The sequence below is a fragment of the Chinchilla lanigera genome, unplaced genomic scaffold, assembly GCF_000276665.1.
Source record: "Chinchilla lanigera isolate Chin_1 unplaced genomic scaffold, ChiLan1.0 scaffold00007, whole genome shotgun sequence".
In the NCBI taxonomy this organism is placed as follows: Eukaryota; Metazoa; Chordata; class Mammalia; order Rodentia; family Chinchillidae; genus Chinchilla; species Chinchilla lanigera.
Genome location: NW_004955408.1, coordinates 3,835,084 through 3,855,174, shown reverse-complemented (window position 1 = coordinate 3,855,174; position 20,091 = coordinate 3,835,084). Strand labels below are relative to the sequence as shown.

At 48.1% G+C, this 20,091-nt stretch overlaps 2 long non-coding RNA genes across 2 annotated transcripts; one reads left to right on the top strand and one right to left on the bottom strand.

Moving 5' to 3' along the window:
- Window positions 1–945: 945 nt before the first annotated feature.
- LOC106147340 lies at window positions 946–14,608 on the top strand. Its single transcript, XR_001232190.1, has 2 exons — window positions 946–1,202; window positions 13,676–14,608. It is a non-coding gene; the product is annotated as an uncharacterized LOC106147340 (long non-coding RNA).
- On the bottom strand, window positions 11,160–14,366 carry LOC102029368. The gene is made up of 3 exons (XR_001232189.1): window positions 14,303–14,366; window positions 12,952–13,533; window positions 11,160–12,187 (listed from the first exon to the last, which is right to left on the bottom strand). It is a non-coding gene; the product is annotated as an uncharacterized LOC102029368 (long non-coding RNA).
- Window positions 14,609–20,091: the final 5,483 nt, after the last annotated feature.

Here is a 20,091-nt window from a genome sequence, read left to right as displayed (position 1 = left end):
GAAAAGAAACTCTAAGGCATGTCTGTGGAGTGGCACAGGCTGGACGTGCCAGTGGGTACAGGGGAGGTGGGGTGTGACATGTACACAAGGCCTAGCCCACCCTGGGCTCTAGTGTGACCTCATGCCAGTGGACACACAGGTACATGGCCCTCCTAGAGCAAAAGCATCAAAGGGCCAAACTTCCCAGATGTGGTGGCAACTCATAATCCTAGCACTCTTCCAGGCTGAGGCAGGAGAATTGCAGTTTAAACCCAGCTGGGTAACTTAGTGAGGACCTTGTCTGAAAACAAAGAAAATAATTACGGTTAGAATGTAGTTTATGCCAGGCATGGCTGTGTACACCTGTAGTCACAGCACTTGGGAGGCTGAGGCAGGAGGATTGTGTGAGAATGAGGCCAGCCTGAGCTATACAGCGAGATCCTGTTTAAAAAAAAAAAAAAGAATGTAGCTTAATGAGCAGGTCCTGGGTTCAATTCCCAGTACCACAAAAATAAATAAATAAATAAATACAAATCAAAATAAAGAAAACTGACTGAAGCCACATATGTAAGGCAGGTCCACCTGCAGTACTTCTCCTGGAGGTATGGGGGAAGCCCCCTGACACGGTCTGGGTGCTCCTCAAATAATGAACTTCATCTTGCAGACCTGGCAAGGCTCTGTGATCCAGGACAGTGCTGAAACCTTTTCTGACACTGTCGATGTTTCCTTGCCATATGACTTCAGGAAGTCACCATAAATTCTCTGTCCTGTTTTCCCTTTATTTACATACTTATTTTCCTTTTTAAAACACTCTAGTAAGCTGTGTATGGCAGCACACATGTGTAATCCCAGACACTGAGACAGGAGGATCACCACGAGTTCAAGGCCAGCCCGGGCTACATAGTGAGTTCAAGGCCAGCCTGAACTACACAGTGAGACCGTGTCTCTAAAAAAAAAAACCACTCTAGTAAAGTCATCAGTCCAGGGCCCTCTATCACCTGTATTACAGCTATGAGCTAGGATGCGAAGGACAACAAAAAAGCCCCTGTGTGGCCCAGTGCGGTCACAAAGCTCACACCCAGCGCGGTCACAAAGCTCACACCCAGGGCTCCTAGGAGGGTCTGGCTGGCCTCGCTAGAGAAGTTTGTTCTTCAGTTACATGCAAATCAGGAAAGGCTTCTAGTGGTCTGAGTCTCAGCAGGAAACAGATGCACACCCCTCAGGTAACAGAGGAGCGTTTGAGGAAGGGACTGTTTACAAGGGGTGGGCAGGACGGAGAGAAATCCATGCCCCCAGAGGCCAGCAGCAGTAGGGAGCCGCGACTATGACGCCCTGCTCAGAGAGGACGGAGAGGTATGGAACCCCGAGAGCGGGAGGAAAGGGCTCCTGGTGGAAGCTGTGGTTTGGGGGTGAAGAACACACACACTGTGGACCTGAAGTCCTCAAGGGAAGGAGCTGGAGTACTAAGCGCTCCGACATCGGTCTCCTCCACCCTGGAATCTTGGCAAGAATCTCCATTGGCCCGACCCAAGTGAAAGTGTGGGGACACAGAGGCGCTTGATGAGCTCCACCAAGGCCCAACCCTGGAAGGAGTGGGGAAGGGCAGAAAGCTGACGGGAACAGGACGGGGCAGGAGATGACCAACAGGGAATGCTGGGCCTGGTCCTCTGGCTCAGACATGCTGAAATAATGAGTTAGACACTAACCCGGTAGCATGTGCACCCTCGCCACAGGTTCACGGGATCATGGGATGAGAGGGAGCCAGAGCCAGAGACGGCCAGAAAAAAGAACTGTGAACAGTCAGTGATCAGGGTCCACAGCATAGAGAGATAGAGCTCTCCTTAGTTTAATCATTCCAAGGTAACCGTGTATGTTCCTAAAGATGGCCCTGACTTGTCAATGAGCGGTGCGCCTGCAGTGCTACTTAACACTGTACTGTAACAGGGCCGAAAGGAATGCAACACAAATTAGAGATGTATTCATCCAAAAGAGGTGCAAGACATGCAGGCTGTACACACGTCCCAGCCTCCTTGCTCGCCTGCAGCACCTCTACAATGCCCGTCAAGGTGTGGTGGCGCACGCCTGTAATCCCAGCACTCAGGAGGCTGAGGCAGGAGGATCATTGTGAGTTTGAGACCAGCCTGGCCTACAAAGTGAGCTCAAGGCCAGCCTGAGGTGCATAGTGAGACCCTGTCTCAAAAGACAACAAACAAACAAAAAAATAAAATGCCTGTCAAGAAATCAAATGGTATAAACCCTTAGAGAGGCAAAGAGCATGGGAGAGGAGACACGAGTGGCTGAGGAATCTGCACCAACTCCTGGCTGCTGGAGAGTAGGTGGAGGGACCATGGCTGATGTGGAGGAAGCCAGTCTCCTAGGGCACAGAGGGGCACACCGACGGAAGGCAGGATGCTGCACCCCAGCACCCCAGGGGGCTCAGACTGGGGAGACCAGGTATCGCGGATGGTGGGGTGAGGTACAGGAACCACAGGGGTTAAGGAACCGGGAAGACAGTTGGAATCCTTCCTGGCTCCCACTCCTCCACGCTGGCAGGAGGGCAGATGAAGGGAGGAGGAAGGTCGGGAGTGCTGACTGCACAGGACTCACTGTCCCACCCACTCGCCTCCCCTCGCACTGCCCTATTAAGTTTAGACCTGCCACCAATTCTCAGCTGTTCTCTCGCTGAGGTGTGGGCCAGTGTCCTCTTCCTTCATTCTGGTCAGTGTCATGTGGCGTCTTCCGTCTTGCTGGCCGGAGCACTCGCCCTGGAGATCGGCGCTGTCCCCTGTAAGGAGCCCAGTGGCCTGGCCACTGTGCTGTGCGGGCCATGTGTGGTCTCTCAGGTCAGCAACACAGCTGAGCCCCACCTCGTAGCGATCTTGGCCCCGTGAGAGTTTAAACCGGCTTGGGAATGAGTCCTTCGGCCCCAGCTGCTCCAGCTCCCAGCCACCACCCAGTCACCCCCAGACCTTCTGGGCGTTCTGGCCTAGCCCCACATACTGGGGAACAGAGAGGTGGGGAGCCCTTTCTGGGTCCCTGACCCGCCGCATAATAAAATGGTAGATGTTTTATGCTACAAAGTTTTGGGGGTGGATTGTTTTACAGGAAAAGATAACCTGAACAAGGAGACAGAATGTGTCTCTTAAGAGTCTGCATGGCTCTAGAGAGGTGCTAATTTCTTTTAGGGTGACTTCTGGGAATCCAGGAGGCCCTGCTTTTCTAACTCTGGACGAAGGCCAAATGCTGGGTTTGCTGATGGTGGGTGAGGGGTCAGGCTGAGGGCTGGAGCACAAGGCTGCTCTCTAGATGTGCCAGAGCCAGGTTGCCTCAGCAGGGGAAGGAGGCTGCGCATGGTCATTGTCGTCTGAAGCTGAGATGGATGGGCCTCCTGTTTGGCTGCCACATACTCTGCCAGGAGCTTCCTTAGTGGGGCCAGTGGTGGGGTGGGGAGGGAGGGAGGGAGGGACTCACATGCTTGCCTGGGCCTGAGCATTACCTCCCAGGTGCATCTCCTTGGTCACCAGCCCTCTGGCCTGATCCCTCCACCTCTTTCCCTTCACCCATTGTCTTTCCTTTCCCTCTGCCCGCCTCTATCCCAGTTCTCCAGAGCTCTGTCCAGCAACTACACAGCTGGCTTACCTGCAGAAGGTAAATGCACTCAGCCAACCCCCAACCTTTTCAGTTACTTACGTTAAAAAAAAAAAAAAAAGCACACCATCACTACATAAGTAGTATGTAGAAAAATAAGAAAATATTGAATGTCTCCCCCAACTCCTTGGTTTTTTTCCGGTACCGGGAATCAAACTCACGACCTTGCAATTGCCAGGCAGGCGCTGTGCTGTTGAGCTAAATCCCCAGCACCGAAAATACTGAGTGTCATTCAAGATTCAGTCAGCCAAAAACCCACCCAAACATCCCCTTCCCTGATGATTCCTAGGCTTCTGCACAAATAAAAGTTCTCTAGGTCCATGTCCCAGCTGAGCACTCCTCTGCTGAGCACTCACCACGCTGGAGGCTGTGCCGGGAACTTTGTATGTGTTAATGTCACCAGATCCTCCCAACTTTGAGGTAGGTGTTATGTTCATTTTACAGGCAGGAGACAGAGGCTCAAGGAAGTCACATTTTTCTGGCCCTGCTCACAGGTTGGTTAAGAGATTGGTCCTTTGCAACTCTGTACACAGGCTCTAGGGCTACTTTCCTTGAATGTGATGTAAGATTTTCTTTCTTGGTAAGTATACCTCTACAGCATCCTGCTGCAGGATGTACCCTTGTATGGATGTGAAAAATTCTGAATAACCAATTTCTTGGGTTTTCAGATGTTTGCTTCCCCCTATAACAAACAACACAGTTATAAATATCTTCACACATACACCTTTGTAAAAATGTGCTTATTTTCCTAAGATGAACTCTGTAAAGCCGAATTATTTGGCCATTTTTTGTGGTACTGGAGGTTGAACCCGGGGTCTTCACATTGTGCTCTATCTTCAGTTTAATACCAATGTATGTTTGTACTGCTGTCCGTGTTGAGGAGTTGGCACCCACATAGAACATATCTTGATCCCTTTCAATCCTTTCCCCCTCCTTTCATGCCTCCCCCATCCCTGGTTCCCTCCCTCAACTCCAAAAAGTCTGCCTTCTTATTTCCTACCATCTCTCCTTTATTCACTCGTTTATTTATTTACTCATATTTAAATCTCTCATATGAGAGAAACCTTGCAATATTTAATTTTCAGTGCCTAATTTCACTTCACACTATGTTCTCAAGTCCCATTCACTTTCCTACAAATGACGTGATTTTGTTCTTTATGGCTAAAGAATGTTCCACTGTGTATATATACTACACTTCTTTATCCATTCATCTGTTGCCTGATGTGTTAGTTACTCTTCTCTTGTTGCTGAGACAAAATACCCGACACCCAAAATTAAGGAAGGAAAGGTTTATTTAGCTCAGTTTGTGGAGGTTTTGGTCCATAATCAGCTGGCTCCAAGGCAGGGTGGCACAGGAGAGGATCAACCATTCATGGTGGTAGAAGACAGCAAAAACAAGAGCTAAAGGGAGGAGCAAGCCTCTTTTCTTCTCTTATATTGAATGCCCCAGGGAGGGTGTAGCACTCACACTCCTAAACCTAGCACTAGACAATGAACCAATCACAAACTCTAGATTCAGCCGCCTCTGAAAAGCCTGCCTTCATGATCCCATAAGGCTTTGTGGGGGACATCTAGACACAAACCATACATTCTGTCCCTGGCCCTTCAAAGACTCATGTACATCCCTTTATGCAAAAGGCATTTAGTCCATCTCTACGAGTTGCCCCAGTCCTATTAGTTTCAGCACTGCTGAAAAGCTCCAGTCCCAAGTCTCCTCTGAGATTTAAGGCAAACTCTTAGCTGTGAGCCCCTGTACACATGAAATGAAAGTTAAACACTTCCAACATTCAATGGCACAAGATAGACATTTCCAATCCAAAAGTTACAAACAGGGATATAAAGGATTGGGACCAAAGCCAGTTCAAAGTCCATCAGGGTGAACTTTAAGTCCTGTAGTTCCATGTGCAGCATCAGAGGCAATCTGTGACAAGTTGCAAGCTCCAAAAGGCTTGGGTGGCTCTGCCCCTACAGCACTTCTGATGGCAGTAGCTCCCAGGGCTTCTCTCTTGGGCCCCCTCTGCTTCTCCCTTGCAGTTTTCCTCAGACAATCCACTTTCCTGGCTTCTCCAAACTTCTGGGGTCTCCACTGAAAATCTGACATCACACTCATAGCTTTACACACTGCCCTCTCAGGGGCACACTGTTTGGCCTTCTGAGATTTGGGTGGAAGCCATCCTGACCCCAACACTCTGCCATTCTGCATGTGCCTAAAACCAGTGGCAGGAGTCCAGCTGAAGATCTAGAGCCCATAGCAATGTCCCGTGCAAGTCTGTATCAAGAAGATGTGCTGGGAAGGCCCAAAGGTCAGTGAAGGAAGCTAGAAAGTCTGTACCAGTGGGATGAAGGATCTGGGCGAGCAGGCTGAGGGATCTGCACTAGAGCCAGGAAGTGACATTCAAGGTAAGGACCAGAGCTCCCCGGAAAAGAACGGCAGGCATCTGCAGGGCCAGTGAGGACCCAAGTTCCTCCAATGATGAGAACAGCTGATTTCATACCAGGAAAACCAGCACGACAAGCTTCTCCAGGAGAATCAACAGCACACCATCTTCCCCTCCAGTTCTTTCTTATGCTGTTGGCAACAGTCCTCAGGTGGGCCTTCCATACCCAGCACCACGCTGATTCAGTTCAGCTGGGGGTTACAAGTTGACCATTATTAGTTAACGCACCACAGTCCACCCCTGGTCAACTTGATAACCAGACACATTTCCTTAAACCATAGTCTTCAGTGGCGGATTTGTGAAAAGTTAACATGTTCTGGTCTATTCAGATTTACATGAATATGACAATTACATATATATATACAATTTTTATTGTACTCATTTCCACACCAAAAGCAAAATATTCAAAAGGTGCTCAAAATTCAATGTTAAAACCATAGGGCCGGGGGATATAGCTCAGTGGCACAAGTGCCTGGTTGACTAATTAACCTGATTACAAACATATATCTAAAAACTGCACTAAAATCATATTAAAAGAAGTATTACAGGGGCTGGGGATTTAGCTCAGCGGCACAGCGCCTGCCTGGTAAGAGCAAGGTTGTGAGTTTGATTCCTGGTACCAGAAAAAAACCAAAAAAAAAACAAACGTATTACAATGACAATCCTTGCTTCCCATTAACTTTTAACAACAGGGCGCGGCAACAGTAAGAAACAGGGACCTCCTGCACTTCACATGCACTCTTCCCTCCTGGTGAAAGGCCTTAGGTCATTTTTCACTGTCCTGTTCCTTCTCAACAACCATGCTCCCCTCTGTGTCATCCTTGCAACCCACAGCTCCTGGAGCCTTCCCTCTGGCCAAATGCTTCAAATCACCCTGGTGGTTCTTTGCTCTTAATTTCCAACATAGATCTGGCCAAAAGCTCTCAGCAGTAGCCATGCCACCATCCCAACAGTAGACTGCACTAAAACTTTTCTGCCACCCAGGCAACATCTCTAAATGCAAACAAAATGCAGACCAACTTCCCTGCCAAAGCACAACATACACCCCCTGGGATCCAGCAGGCAATGCAGTCCTCAGCAGGAGCCTCCTGAGCTTCATCTTAACTGGCAGTGTTTCCATTGGTGCTCTCATTTTCCAGGCTCTGACCAGAGCCTCCCATAGGGTTTACAGCATAAGGGGCTCCTCTTCACTCAGTCTCTCAAAACCTTTCCAAGTTAATTCCCAAGGCTCTTCAGCCACGTGGCCAGGCAACGTCAGAGCAATGAACCCACTCTCCTGGTACCAATTTCTGTGTCGGTTACTTTTGTTGCTCAGACAAAATGCCTGATGCCCAAAATGAAGGGAGGGAAGGTTTATTTAACTCACCGTTTGTGGAGGTTTCCGTCTATAATCAGTTGGCTCCAAGGCAGGGTTGCACATGGCAGAGGGCCAACAGTTCATGGCAGTGGAAGTCAGCAAAAGCAGCAATAGCAAAAGAGGAGAAACAAGCCTCTCTTCCTCCCTTGACTGTACAGGCTACCTGCCCTCACTCACTCCCACAATCTCAGCACTAGACAATGAACCAATCACATAATGAATAGCTCCCCCCCCACGACCTCACGAGGCTTTGGGGGGGGACATCCAGACACAAACCATAATACCTGGGATCTAGGCTGTTTCCAGAGCTGAGCTATTATGAACTGGGCTGCTATAAAAATTAGTATATATGTATCTCTATAGTACAATGTCATTAATTCTTTCGGGAAGATACCCAGGAGAGGTAAGGCTAGGGCAGCATGGAATTTCTATTTTTAGTTTTCTGGGAGTCTCCATAGTGGGTTCCTTATGCTTGCACAGTGGCTGCACTGCTTTACATTCCCACCGACAGTGTAGAAGGTTTCCTTTTTCCCCATATCCTCACCAAGACTTATTGCATTTTGAGTTCTTGATGACAGCCATTCTGACCGGGTTAAGGAGGAATCTCACAGTCGTTTTGATTTGTGTTTCCCTAATGGCTAAAGATGATGATGGACATTTTTCCATGTACCTACTGGCCATTTATACTTCCTTTGAGACTTGTCTATTTAGTTCATTTGCTTTTTTTTTTTTCTGTCTCTTTGAGACAGGGTCTTGCTATGCAGTTCAGACTGGCCTTAAACTCACTTTGTAGCCCAGGCTGGCCCAAACTCAAAGTGATCCTCCTGCCTCAGCCTCCTGAGTGCTGAGATTACAAGCATGCATCACTATGCCTGGCCCATTTGTCCATTTTTTGATTGGGTCATTTGTTTTTCAGGGTTAAGTTTTTCGGTTCTTTATATATTCTAGATTTTAGTCTTCTACCGGAAGAATAGCTTGCATTTTTTCCCATTCTGTAGGCTTTCTTTTCACTCTGTTGACTATTTCCTTTGCTGTACAGAAGGCTTTTAATTTGATAAAATTTCATTTGTTGATTCTTGATGTTATTTACTGTGCAATTGGAATTCTATTTGATTTTATTTTAATACAGAATGAGAGATGGGGATCTAGTTTCAATCTTCAGCATGTGGATAACCAGTTTTCCCAGTACCATTTGTTTGTTTTGAGATAAGTTCTTGCTATGTAGTTGAGACCAGTCTTGAACTCCCTACGCATCCCAGGCTGGCCTGGAATTCATAGTCATCCTCCTGTCTCAGCCTCCTAAGTGCTGGGATTTCAAGCATGCTCCACCATGCCTGGCTTCAGCACCATTTGCTAAAGAGGCTGTCTTTTCTCCAGTGTGTGTTTTTGGCCCCTTTGTCAAAAATCAGTTGCGTAAGGTGTATGAGGTTGTTTCTGTGTCTTCTGTTCTATTCCATTAGTCTACGTGCCTATTTTTGGACCAGGGCCATATTTTTTGTTACTATAGCTTTGCAGTACAATTTTAAATCTGGTAATATGATGCCTCCAGCTTTGATTTTTTGCTCAGGATTGCTTTGGTTATTCTGGGTCTCTTCTGGTTTCATATGACTTTTAGAATTGTTCTTTCTAGTTCCATGAAGAATGTTGTTTATTTTTTAACAGGGATTGCATAAATCTATTGAGAGTTTTTGGTAATGTGGCCATTTTAGCAGTGTTAATTCTGCCAATCCAAAAACAACGGACAAGTTCCCACTTTCTACTGTATTTTTCAATTTCTTTCTTCACAGATTGTAATTTTCATTATAGACACCTCTCACCTCCTGGGTTAGGATGCTTCCTAGGTTTTTTTTTTTTATTTTATTTTAAAGAGAGTAGTAAAAAAAAGAATAGCAAAATACTGACATCACAGACATAAACAAAACTAAGCAAATCTGAGCAACTTAGTTGAAGATAACAATATGTAATATAACAACCACCGTTAATTCTTATTATTTTGTTTTGAAACCTACAGGTTTTTTAGTGTTTTTTTTTTTAACTATCATGAATGGAAATTATTTCCTGGTTTCCTTCTTGGTGGATTCATTACTGGTGTGTAGAACACTATTTGTATGTTGATTTTATATCCTGCCATTTTGCTGAATTTGTCGGATCTAAAAGTCTTCTACCCAAGGTTTTTTTGGGAGGGTCTTCTATGTAAATGATTATATCATCTGCAAAGAGAAACTGTTTGACTTCTTCCTTTCTTGTTCCTATCCCTTTTATTTCTTTCTCTTGCCTGCTTGCTGTCACTAAAGTTTCAAGTACACATACACTGACTAGGACTGTCCAGAGCAAACACTTTCTCTTATTCCATTTAAGGAAAAGCTTTCAGTTTTCCCCATTTAGTATGGTGTTGGTTGTGGGTTTGTCATATACGGCTTGTACCAGTTTGAGGTAAAGTCCTTCTCTTCTACACCTATTTTCTTTTTTTTATTATTATTATTATTTTATCTTTTTTTGAGACAGGGTCTCACTATGCAGTTCAGGCTGGGCTTGAGCTCACTTTGTAGCCCAGGATGGTCTCAAACTCGCAGTGATCTTCCTGCCTCAGCCTCCCAAGTGCAGGGACTACAGGTGTGTGCTACCACACCCAGCTTCTACACCTATTTTCATCAGGGTACTTTTTTTTTCAGGGCATTTTTTTAAATCATGAAAGGATGTTGGATTTTGTCAAAGACTTTCTGTATCTCTTTAGATGACCATGTGATTTTTATCCTTGCTTTTATTTCTGTAATGTATTATAATTATCAATTTTCATGTGTTGATCATACTCCATCCCTAGGATGAAACCACCTTGGCTGTTGTTCGGATCTTTTTAATGAGCTGTGAATCCTGTTTGTAAATATATTATTGAGGACTTTTGCACCTATGTTCATCGAGGGTATTGGCTGGTACTTTTCTTTTTTTGTTGAGTCCAGTTTTGGTATCAGGGTAATGCTGGCTTCAACATCATAAGACTTTGTAGCCCAGGATGGCCTCAAATTCATGGTGATCCTCCTGTCTGAGCTTCCCAAGTGCTGGGATTTGGAAGCATTGCTTCCTTCAATTACATGGGAAAGTTTGAGGAGTACTGTCATGAGTTCTTTAAAGTTTGGGTAAAATTCAGTGGTAAATCCCGAGCTTTTCATGGTTTGTAGAATTTTTATTACTGCATGTTATGGCTTGTGTCTAGATGACTTCCCAAAGCCTCATGTGGTCATGAGGTGGGGCTTTTCAGAGGTGGCTGGATCTACAGTGTGTGGTGCTGGGATTAAAGATGTGTGGTTACTAAATTAGTCCACTGATTGGTATGGTACAGTTCTGAGTGTGGATAATGGAAAGGCCCACCCTGGGTGTGAGTGCTACCTGCTCTAAGTGTATAGCTTAGATAGAGTAGAAGGGACAGAAAGAGGGCTGCTGTCCTAACTTGCCCTTGTTTTTTTGATACTTTGCCTCTTTGTTGCCTTCTGCTTGACAAGAACTATTTTTCCCCTGCCCCTCTGCCAGGCCACCCTGCCCTAGAGCCAGCTGACTATGAACTGAAACCTCTACAAACTGAGCTACAATAAACCTTTCCTCTTTTAACTTTGGGTGTCAGGTATTTTGTCTTAGCAATGAGAAAAAGTAACTAAGATAGTGCATTTATTTATTTATTTATTTATTTTGTTTTTTTTCCGGTACGGGGAATTGAACTCACCACCTTGCACTTGCCAGGAAGGCGCTGTGCCACTGAGCTAAATCCCCAGCCCCTGCATTTATTTATTTTAACTGAACCAATTTAATTCTTTGTTATGAATAGCTCTGGATATTTGAGCCTTTCTGGTTCAGTTTTTGTAAGTTGTATGTGTCTAGGAGTTTATCTATTTCTCCTAGATTCTTCAATTTATTGGATTTAAGTTTTTATAATCTGTACTGAGATGTAACAAAAACTCCGAAGAATCCTATGCTTGAAAGATTCTAGTAAATCTGAACAAAAACAAACAAAATATCCTAGATCCTCTCTGCCAAGGCTGCTATGGCTTCAGAGCACCAGGCAGAGGCCCTGGGGAAAGGGGCAGGGAGGCCTGGAGCCAGCAAGGAAGGCAAAGCAGGAAGCCCCCTGTGGGCCCACAGCCGCTTCTCCCAAGGGAAGCGCTGCCTTCTTAGGAGCTATGGCTTGTTTGTCTCCTCTGGAACTCAGTGGAAATCTGACTGCCCCTGTGGCCCAGCTGAAGGAGGGGCCTACAACAGGCGATTAGGTCACGAGGGGCCGCCATCATTCTGGGTGAGCCCAGTTCCTCTAGCTTCCTCTTCTTCATGCTCACCTCTGGTCACATTTCTTACTGCAGTACAGGACAAGATCCATGCCAGGCACAGCCCCTGCGCTTGGACTTCCTAGCCTCCAGAACTGTGGGCCTAACTAAGCTTCTTTTTGAAAAATAAATTATCCAGTCTTACATATTCTCTCTCTCTCTCTTTTTACATACTCTCTTGAAGCAACAGAAAACACATTGAGACACTGGGTCTAAAGACCTCACAGCCATCACTGACAGCTCTGACCTGTCCCCTGCCCTCAGGGTTCACACTCTGTCCAGGAGTCTGAGAAAGTCCCCTGGGCTTTCATTTTATCCATCTGCTAACCTCTGAGCACCCAGTCTTCCATGAGCACTTCCACGCCCTTTTCAGTAGGAAGTCCCAAACTAGACACAGTCTTATTCTTCTCCTACCTTGATGTTGTTTTTCTCCAACAGGTTGCAAACTCTGGCACCTGAAGAAAAAAGGAAAGTCAATGATTAAACAGAGCACTGAGGGCGGGGCTTTGAGCCCAGGAACCTGGAAGGGGGCTGAGCACCAGGTCCATCTGGGGAGGGCTCTTCCCAGGACCTCAGGGGTAAGGCCCGTGGAGGCAGACCTTGGCAGTGCGGCCTCTAACTGGGGCACTCTCCACTCGGGGCGCTTCCTTCTCACTCCGCCTGTTAATGCTTCTACGCTGGCAGAAGCCCCAGTGTTCTTTTCACTTTGTCCCAAAATCTTGCATAAACAGTTCACTCATCTTCACTCATATAGCTGGACTAATTTATTTAGCAGATACTTATGAAGTACCTACTCCATGTCAGGCACTGTCATAGAGTTCTAGAAATACAACGGTGCACCAAACTACCTGCCCTTGTACAGTTTGTGGTCTATTAGGAGACACCAACAACTAACAAAGGAAATACATTAAAAATATAGCAGTCAGACGTGGTAAGTGCCATGGAGAAAACAATACAGAAGAGGGGGACAGGGGGTGTCAGGAAGGAGTGCAGAAACCTTTTCTGGGGGGTTCAGACAGGGTCTTGCTATGTAGTTCAGGCTGGGCTTGAACTCACAGTGATCTTCCTGCCTCAATCTCCTGAATGATGGGATTACAGGCATGTGCTACCATGCCTAGTCTTTTTAAAATGAAAAGAAAATTTTTTTCGGTTTTTGAAATTCTAAATAGCGTGTCCAACGAAGGAAAGAGATCTAAAAAGGGAAATTGTGAATGAGTACCTGAAGGAAGCAAGCCCGAGGTCAGGGCATGGAGGGGTGGAGCTGTAGTCAGATTCGAGAAAGTAGAGCCAACAGGACTTTCTGATGGATTAGAGGAAAAGGTGGAGTGGAGGAGGACTCCCAGGAGCTAGGCCTGAGCAACTGGGAGGATGGGGTTGCCGCTTTCTGAACTGCATGTGTGTGTAGATGGCGCGTGTTTGGGGGGGAAGCTAAGGAGCCCAGCTGGGGATATGTTAGCTGTGAGGTGCCTTTTAGACACTCGGCTGGACGCGTGAGCCTGTGGTTCAGGGGAGCTGCAGGAACTGAGGATCTGCAAGTCCACAGGTAGGTCTTCAAGGCTGCCGCACAGGAGGCTGTCACTGGCAGGGGGGACGTCTGCACAGAGGCCCTCCAGGGGCTGGGCCCCATTCCACAGCTCAGCAAAGGAGAGTGGGAAGGACTTGCAAGTGCAGCAGGGGCACAGGGAGCGGCCCGCTGTGCAGGTCAGCCGTGTGAGGGTAGAGAAGTAACGTGTGGGTTTAGCCTCTTGCAGTCGTCTGTTCCTGGCTGTAGCAGATCCAGCAGGATGGCCGGGATGGACACCTGGGGAGAAAGGAGCTTAGGCTGTGAGGGGGCTGGGGGTGCGGACAGGGACACACAGAGATGCCTGGCGGCAGCGCAGGACAAAACACAAAGGGGGCAGGGATGCTGAGACAAGTCAGCTGCCTCTCTACTTTCTTCACAGGTGAAAGGCAGAGCGCAAAGCTGGCTCATCCACACCTGTGAGTGGCAGCGCCTACTGCTGATGCCAAACCAGATCCTCCTGGTCACCATGCTTTATCTGTGTCTGGCCCCGTAAGCCAGTTCTCTGCCCGTCCCTGAATCCCCATGACTTTAGTCTCGTTTCTCACCTCCACAGGCAACCTTAGCATAAATGCTCACAGTTGGGGCTGCCGAGCAAGTCCTCAGTTCCTTACAAACCGCGCTGTGACCTGAGCCCCTTCCAGAGTGAGCAGGACGACACAGTCCCATCCTCACAGAGCTTGCCTTCTGATGAAGGGGACAAATAGCCACCGCGCAGACAGATGAGCGCACAGGTCATTTCAGATGTGAGCAAGCACTACAAGGCAGTGAAATGGGGTGGAAGATGAAGGAGTGGGGAGGCCTCTGTCAGCCAGGCTGGATGGAAAGGTGGCCTCCGGGAGATGACACTTGGGACAGGCCTGTACCATGGCGGCCAGCTCGTTCTCAGGCTGGCCCTACTCCTCTGTTCCCAGGCTCTGCCAGAGCCTTCTGCAGTGTTTGCATTCCAGACATGAGGCTGGAGCCAGGGGCCATCTAGGTAAAGAGCCACAAGTAAACCTGTCAGCACCATATACTTGAGACTGTTTTCCTGCTTGATGACAGAGGACGTGCACCTTCACTGAGGCAGATCTGGGAATATCGAAAACAGAAAGATGAGCCACTTACGACGCTACTACTCAGAGATAACTACAACTACGGACCCTTCCAACAACAACAACAAAAAACCCCGAAAAAACAAAACAAAAACAAAAACTGCGGACCCTTCCAGACACTTCCTATGCCTACATAAATGTGTTTTAGAAAGTGAGATTATGTACATTGTGTTTTGTGACCTGAATTTTGATTAATCAGTTATAAAAGTCTTCTTGGGTCATTTTCTTCTATGTGATGATTTTAATGGTTGCAGAGTATTTCATTATGAGAAGGTTTCCACAGCATTTAAACCCCTAACATTGGCCATCTGCATTGTTTCCTGTGATTGCTACTACAAGAAAGTTCTCTAATGAACAATCTTAGACCTTTTTTTCTTCATGGAGGGTGTGGAGGTTGCAAATCTTAGCTTGCTTCCTTTTTTTTTTTTCCAGTACTAGGGATCGAAGCCAAGGCCTTGCACCTGCCATGCAAATACTCTACCACAGTGCCACACCTCCAGCCCCCTCCCCGCCCCATGTCATATTTTATTTCTGAGACAGGGTCTTTGTAAATTGCCCAGGCTGGTTTCCAAGTTAAATCCTCCTGCTTCAGCCTTCCAAGTAGCTAGGATTATAGCCAGCTAGGCTCGCATCATTTCCCGAGTTAAGGAATTATCCGTCCCCAGTGGATTGCCACTGACCTCAGGGCAGTGAGAAGCAGCCCGAGGCTGAGCACCAGGGAAGGCAGGCGCTGAGCCCAAATCACAGGGAGCCACTCGGATCTGAGGCTTATTTAGTCCTCCACCAACCCTGGTCTGCAGTTTTCTCCCTTTTAGGGCCTGAGCTGTAGGAAAACAATAGGCTCCTCCCATAAACAGATACTCAGGGGGTTCCCCACCCCAGCCAGGAAGTGAGGGTCCCTCTCTGATCCTAGCAGAGACCTCTCCCCGCGCCCTGGGAAAACCCCTTTGGGAAAAGCTCCTCCCTCCCCAGAGAAAGCTTCTCAGGGGTCACGCATTCAGGCAGCCTCCGTGACCCTAGGACTGCTGGGACTGGGGGCGTGCAGGGAGAGAGAGGGCTCTGGGAACAGCGGCCCATGCATGGATCAGGGCTGCGCCCCAGTCCTCACTGGTGCTGCCAGGGCACTGTCTGTGCTCTCCAGAAGCGGAATGTTCTGAGGGCAAATGAGCTCTGGAGGGTGTGGCAGGAAAAGCACCAGCGCTAGGTGTGAGAACCAACTCCAACCCATGTCACCTCACCCCGGGCAAGTGACCAACTACAGAAGGCAAGTGCTAGAGGAGAGGGCATTGGGCCTGTTTTATTGTTACACCTATGACACTTAGCGAATGGTAGTTGCTCAGCAAATACTGTATCAGGTCACTGTGAGGAACTTTCTAAGCTTCAGCTTGTTCACCTTTAAAACAGGGAGGATAATAGGGAGGATAACAGGCTTGTGTGAGGGCTAAATAAACATGGGTAAAATGCATGAGTGTCTAGTGCCCAACAAACACTAAAGTTTGAAACTCTGGAGGGTTATGACCAAAATGCTTCCTGCCTGGTTGATTCCTGGGCCTGTGCTTTATTCTATTCTCTTGCAAAGGCGGGGGAGGTGAGGAGGAAGCAGCCAATTCACAGATCCCTGAAGGAAAAGGCAGGTAGAAGTCCAGGCAGAAGGAGGTCTTGGGGAGTCAGCACAGCACAGCACTGTAGCCCCATGCACTCTCCTGAGCCCCGTGATCTTTCTGTGGATCTTGGTATGTGTGGCAGCTACGATTCTAGGGGCCTCAACTCTGGCCAGGTTGGGACAGACAGACAGAGTGGGCACAGAGACTTGGGGGGGTCCTTAGTCCAGAGTGGATTTTATGGCCCAAGCAGCACGCATGGTGGCTGCTGGCCACCTGCTGAGGAGCTATATCCCTGGCCACCTGCTGAGGGGCAGAGACCACAAGCTATGACTTTACTCATTTCTGTGAGCCCAGCACCCTGAGCTGCCCTGCGTGGTGAGGGCTGCCGGAGGGGGAATTCAGCCCCCAGCATCAGGGAGGTCGTAGGAGGGGCTGGCCAGGCCTCAAGCAGCGGATGTGAAGAGCACGAGGGAACAGGTAGGGGGATATGAGTGACAAGAACTGCTTTGGTCTCTGTTCCCCTTATTAAACTGCAGGTGTTTCTGGAGAGCAGTCCATGGCTGACTCATCTTTCTGTCCCTACCACAACCAGTAGATGGTCTTGCAGAGACTCAATACTCAGCAAGCATAGCTTATTGGCAGAGTAACAGGACGCCAGTATGCAGGATGACAGATGGCCTATTAGTGGGTCATCAGGAAAAGGCCAGGCCCGCTGACCCAGGTGTCTTGACCAGCAGAGGAACAACGATTCTTCCCTTGTACATTCACAAAGCATACCTCCTACCCTATTCCCAGCCCAGGGGACTAAATCTCCATTTTTAGCTGAAGAGAGACCATTTGAAGGAAATCACCCAGATCTAGGTGCTTCCCTAGTGCCAGGAAGGGACTGAGCATGTGGTAAAGCATTCTTGTCCCCAGGAATCTGGGAGCTCCTTAGGCCACAAGAAAGAAAAACGCAGGCCAATTATTTTCTTATTGAGAAGAAAGTTGCTGCTCTTGCCTGAACGGTCAGATTGGCTGATTCCTCCTCCACCCGCCATCCCCATTCCATACCAACTGCGTGGCTACAAATAATCTTGATGTTGCCTATTTAAAACAAGGCTTCAATCCTTGTCTGTCGGGGTAAACCCCGTCTCCGTGGGCAGGCCTGCTGTGTGAGATCAGCGCACAGCTTGTCTTACAGGGCCACACTCAGCGTGACTCTTATCACCCACCTGTCGTATAGCTTTAGGCTTCAACCTGAAGGGACGCCAGACCTGGCAGCAAGACACACTTGCAGACCAGCTGGCTTTGCCATGCCTATCTAGTGCAGCTAGAGACAACGGAGCTGAGAGGCCACTCCCTTCCCTCCCTTTAATTCAGAATAACACTTTACAGGGCTGGGGATACAGCTCAGCGGCATAAGCCTTGCCTGGAAAGCCTGAAGTCATGAGTTCGATTCCTGATACCAAAAAAATAAAAAAAATTACACTTTACGGTTATTCCTGCTTCCACTGTCCTAAGAGGTAGACAATAAACTAACAAGAGCTTAGGAGATCTCCGGAGGCCTTAAGCAAGAGCACAAATGCCTCGGATCTCCTAGCTTAGCCTTCTGGTCATCTTTACCCTACTTCCACCTCATTACACGTTCATAAATATGTACCGCATCGCATAAAAATAATTAAGATCAGAGGGAATCCTGGGATGCCCATGCGTGCTAAGAGCTCCTAAGATGGCTCAGCGTCCTGTCAATCGTTTCTGTCAATCACACCTAGTCACTCTGTGGGAGGCCCCTAAAGCAGAGTCGTCTGGCTTTCAAATTCTGAAAGCCTGAGTTATCCCCCGTTTTTTCTGTTGCTACTTCTGACCTGTGCGCAGTGCGTTTCTGTTACCCCAGCGCCTTTCATGGTGTGTGTTCCACCTTTGTTGCACGAACTGGCCCTGAGCCCGCCTTCCTGTGATCTTCAGTAAATGTGGCTGCTTACTACATACTACTGGGTGCCAGTTCCTACTTGGCAATTCTTCCTCATCATACACAGAGCTTGTACTATTCCTGGCCCATCCCACTGTAACACATCCACCATGACCCTAAATTGAGCCTGTAGAATCAGTTTTAACTCCTCAGATGGCAAGTCGAAGGCGCCCGGCGCTGGTTGGTTCCACCTGTCCAGCCCTCCTCCGTCCTGCCCTTCGTGTGCTTGTGCCTGAGGTGGGAAGCCCTTGCCAGCACTAGCTGGCGTTGCCTATGCCAGTGGTTCTCCAAGTGCAGTCGCCAGACCAAATTCTTAAAGTTTATAGGTCTGTTCATCTACAGCTCGTGCTTTCTGTACCCTTCTTCATCTTCACCTTACTTGATATCAAGAAGTCCAGTGAACACAGAACTAGTACACAAATGATTAGCATTAAGCAACACAAAGGCGTGAAGGAGAACCCCGAGGGTGGGTGTGGGAGGAGCACTGCCTCGATCACGAGGGCATGTCTGCTTGGGCCTGCCCAGCCTTGTTCTGTGACATGCTGATGGGAGCTGATCTGCCCCTCAGCTCAACAGTACTACACATGCCCCGTTCGGGTCGACGCTGTGCCAGATGCTGAGAACAGCTCTGTGAGGTTAGGAGAGTCTGGCTAACGGGTTGAGGGTTCAGCCCCTCAACCCCGTGCCCTTCCCTTAGCTCCTGCTCCCCCGTGCCAGGGTCTGCAAAAGAGCAGGGCTGACACTTGTCCAGCTGGCTCGCAAAGGGGAAATTCTCCCCCTCAGTCACCACACAGACCAGAGGAGCTTCACATAACAAGCGCTGGACTACAGACAATCGCTAAGCTTGGTTCACTACGCTGCATCACTTCCAAAATCCCCTGTGATGCTTTTGGATGGACTCTGGATCCAAAAACTTTCCCTATGTTTCCCCCAGTTTGAACAGAGTAATACCCTGAAATCACAAGCTGGGTTGTAAAACTGACTTCCCCAAAGAAAATAAAAGAGATCTCGGTCTCAAGGTTTTGAGTTTATGGTCTGGAATGAGCAGCCCTGTGCCTTCTCAAGGAGGTGGTGGAAGCAGGCCAGTGGCTCCTATCATCTTGCCAGGAGGACCCCGGCCCACTGGGTGGACACAAGCTACCGTCTGCCCCCTCCAACGCAGCCAGTGCGTGCTCCTGGGTGACTTTCTCTTTATCCAGCTTCATGCTGGGGACAGGAAGGGATAACACACCAGACCCTACACTAGAACTGTGTGTCACTGCTGACGGAAGGGTCCCTCTTCTGTGGGACAGGCAGTGAGCGCAGTCTGCAGTCCTCACTCCGTAGTGATATTTCCCCCTGACCGGCGCTGGGTAAAACCATGAAGTGATTTTTCACTAGCAGTTCCTTACCTGTTCATGCTCCCTGGTCTTCACCACCACTGTCCCTCCCTTACTGCTCCCTCAAAGGAAATGAGACTCACAGAGCAGGGCCACAGGGGTCCGTGAGCCTCTAAATGTATGTACAGCTCTGGATGTCTGTGGCTTTTCCTGGCAATGGTTCCATTTACTCATTAGATTCCAGAAGGGCTATGTGACCTCAAGTAAGTTAAGAACCATAGGGTCAACCCCTCTTTAAATAGAAGCACATCAGTTTGAGAAAATTAATTCACACTAGTGAGTAATATATCTCCAGCTAACAACTGCATTTCTAAAATAGCCAGCTGGGAAGAATTCTTAACTACAATATATTTCTCAAGTCAAAGGTGAGGTGCACTTGAAACCTGAGTGGGGAAGGATGATATTAAGCCATTCCCGCTGGACGTGGTGGCGCACGCCTGTAATCCTAGCACTCAGGAGGCTGAGGCAGGAGAATCGTTGTGAGTTCGAGACCAGCCTGGGCTACAAAGTGAGCTTAAGACTAGCCTGAACTGCATAGCGAGACTCTGTTTCTAAAAGACCAAAAAAAAAAAAAAAAACCAAACTAAAAAAAAAAGCCATTCCCGCTGGAATATAAGGCCAAGGCCCCCGCTACGAGAGGAGAAGAGGATGTGTCAAAAGAAATGTAGGCGTCACTCGGATGAATCTCAGGTCCACAGGGCCGAGAAACCCTTAAGGCCACCAAAGTTGCTGAGACCAAAAGAGAGAAGGGAAAGTTCCCACCGCGACCT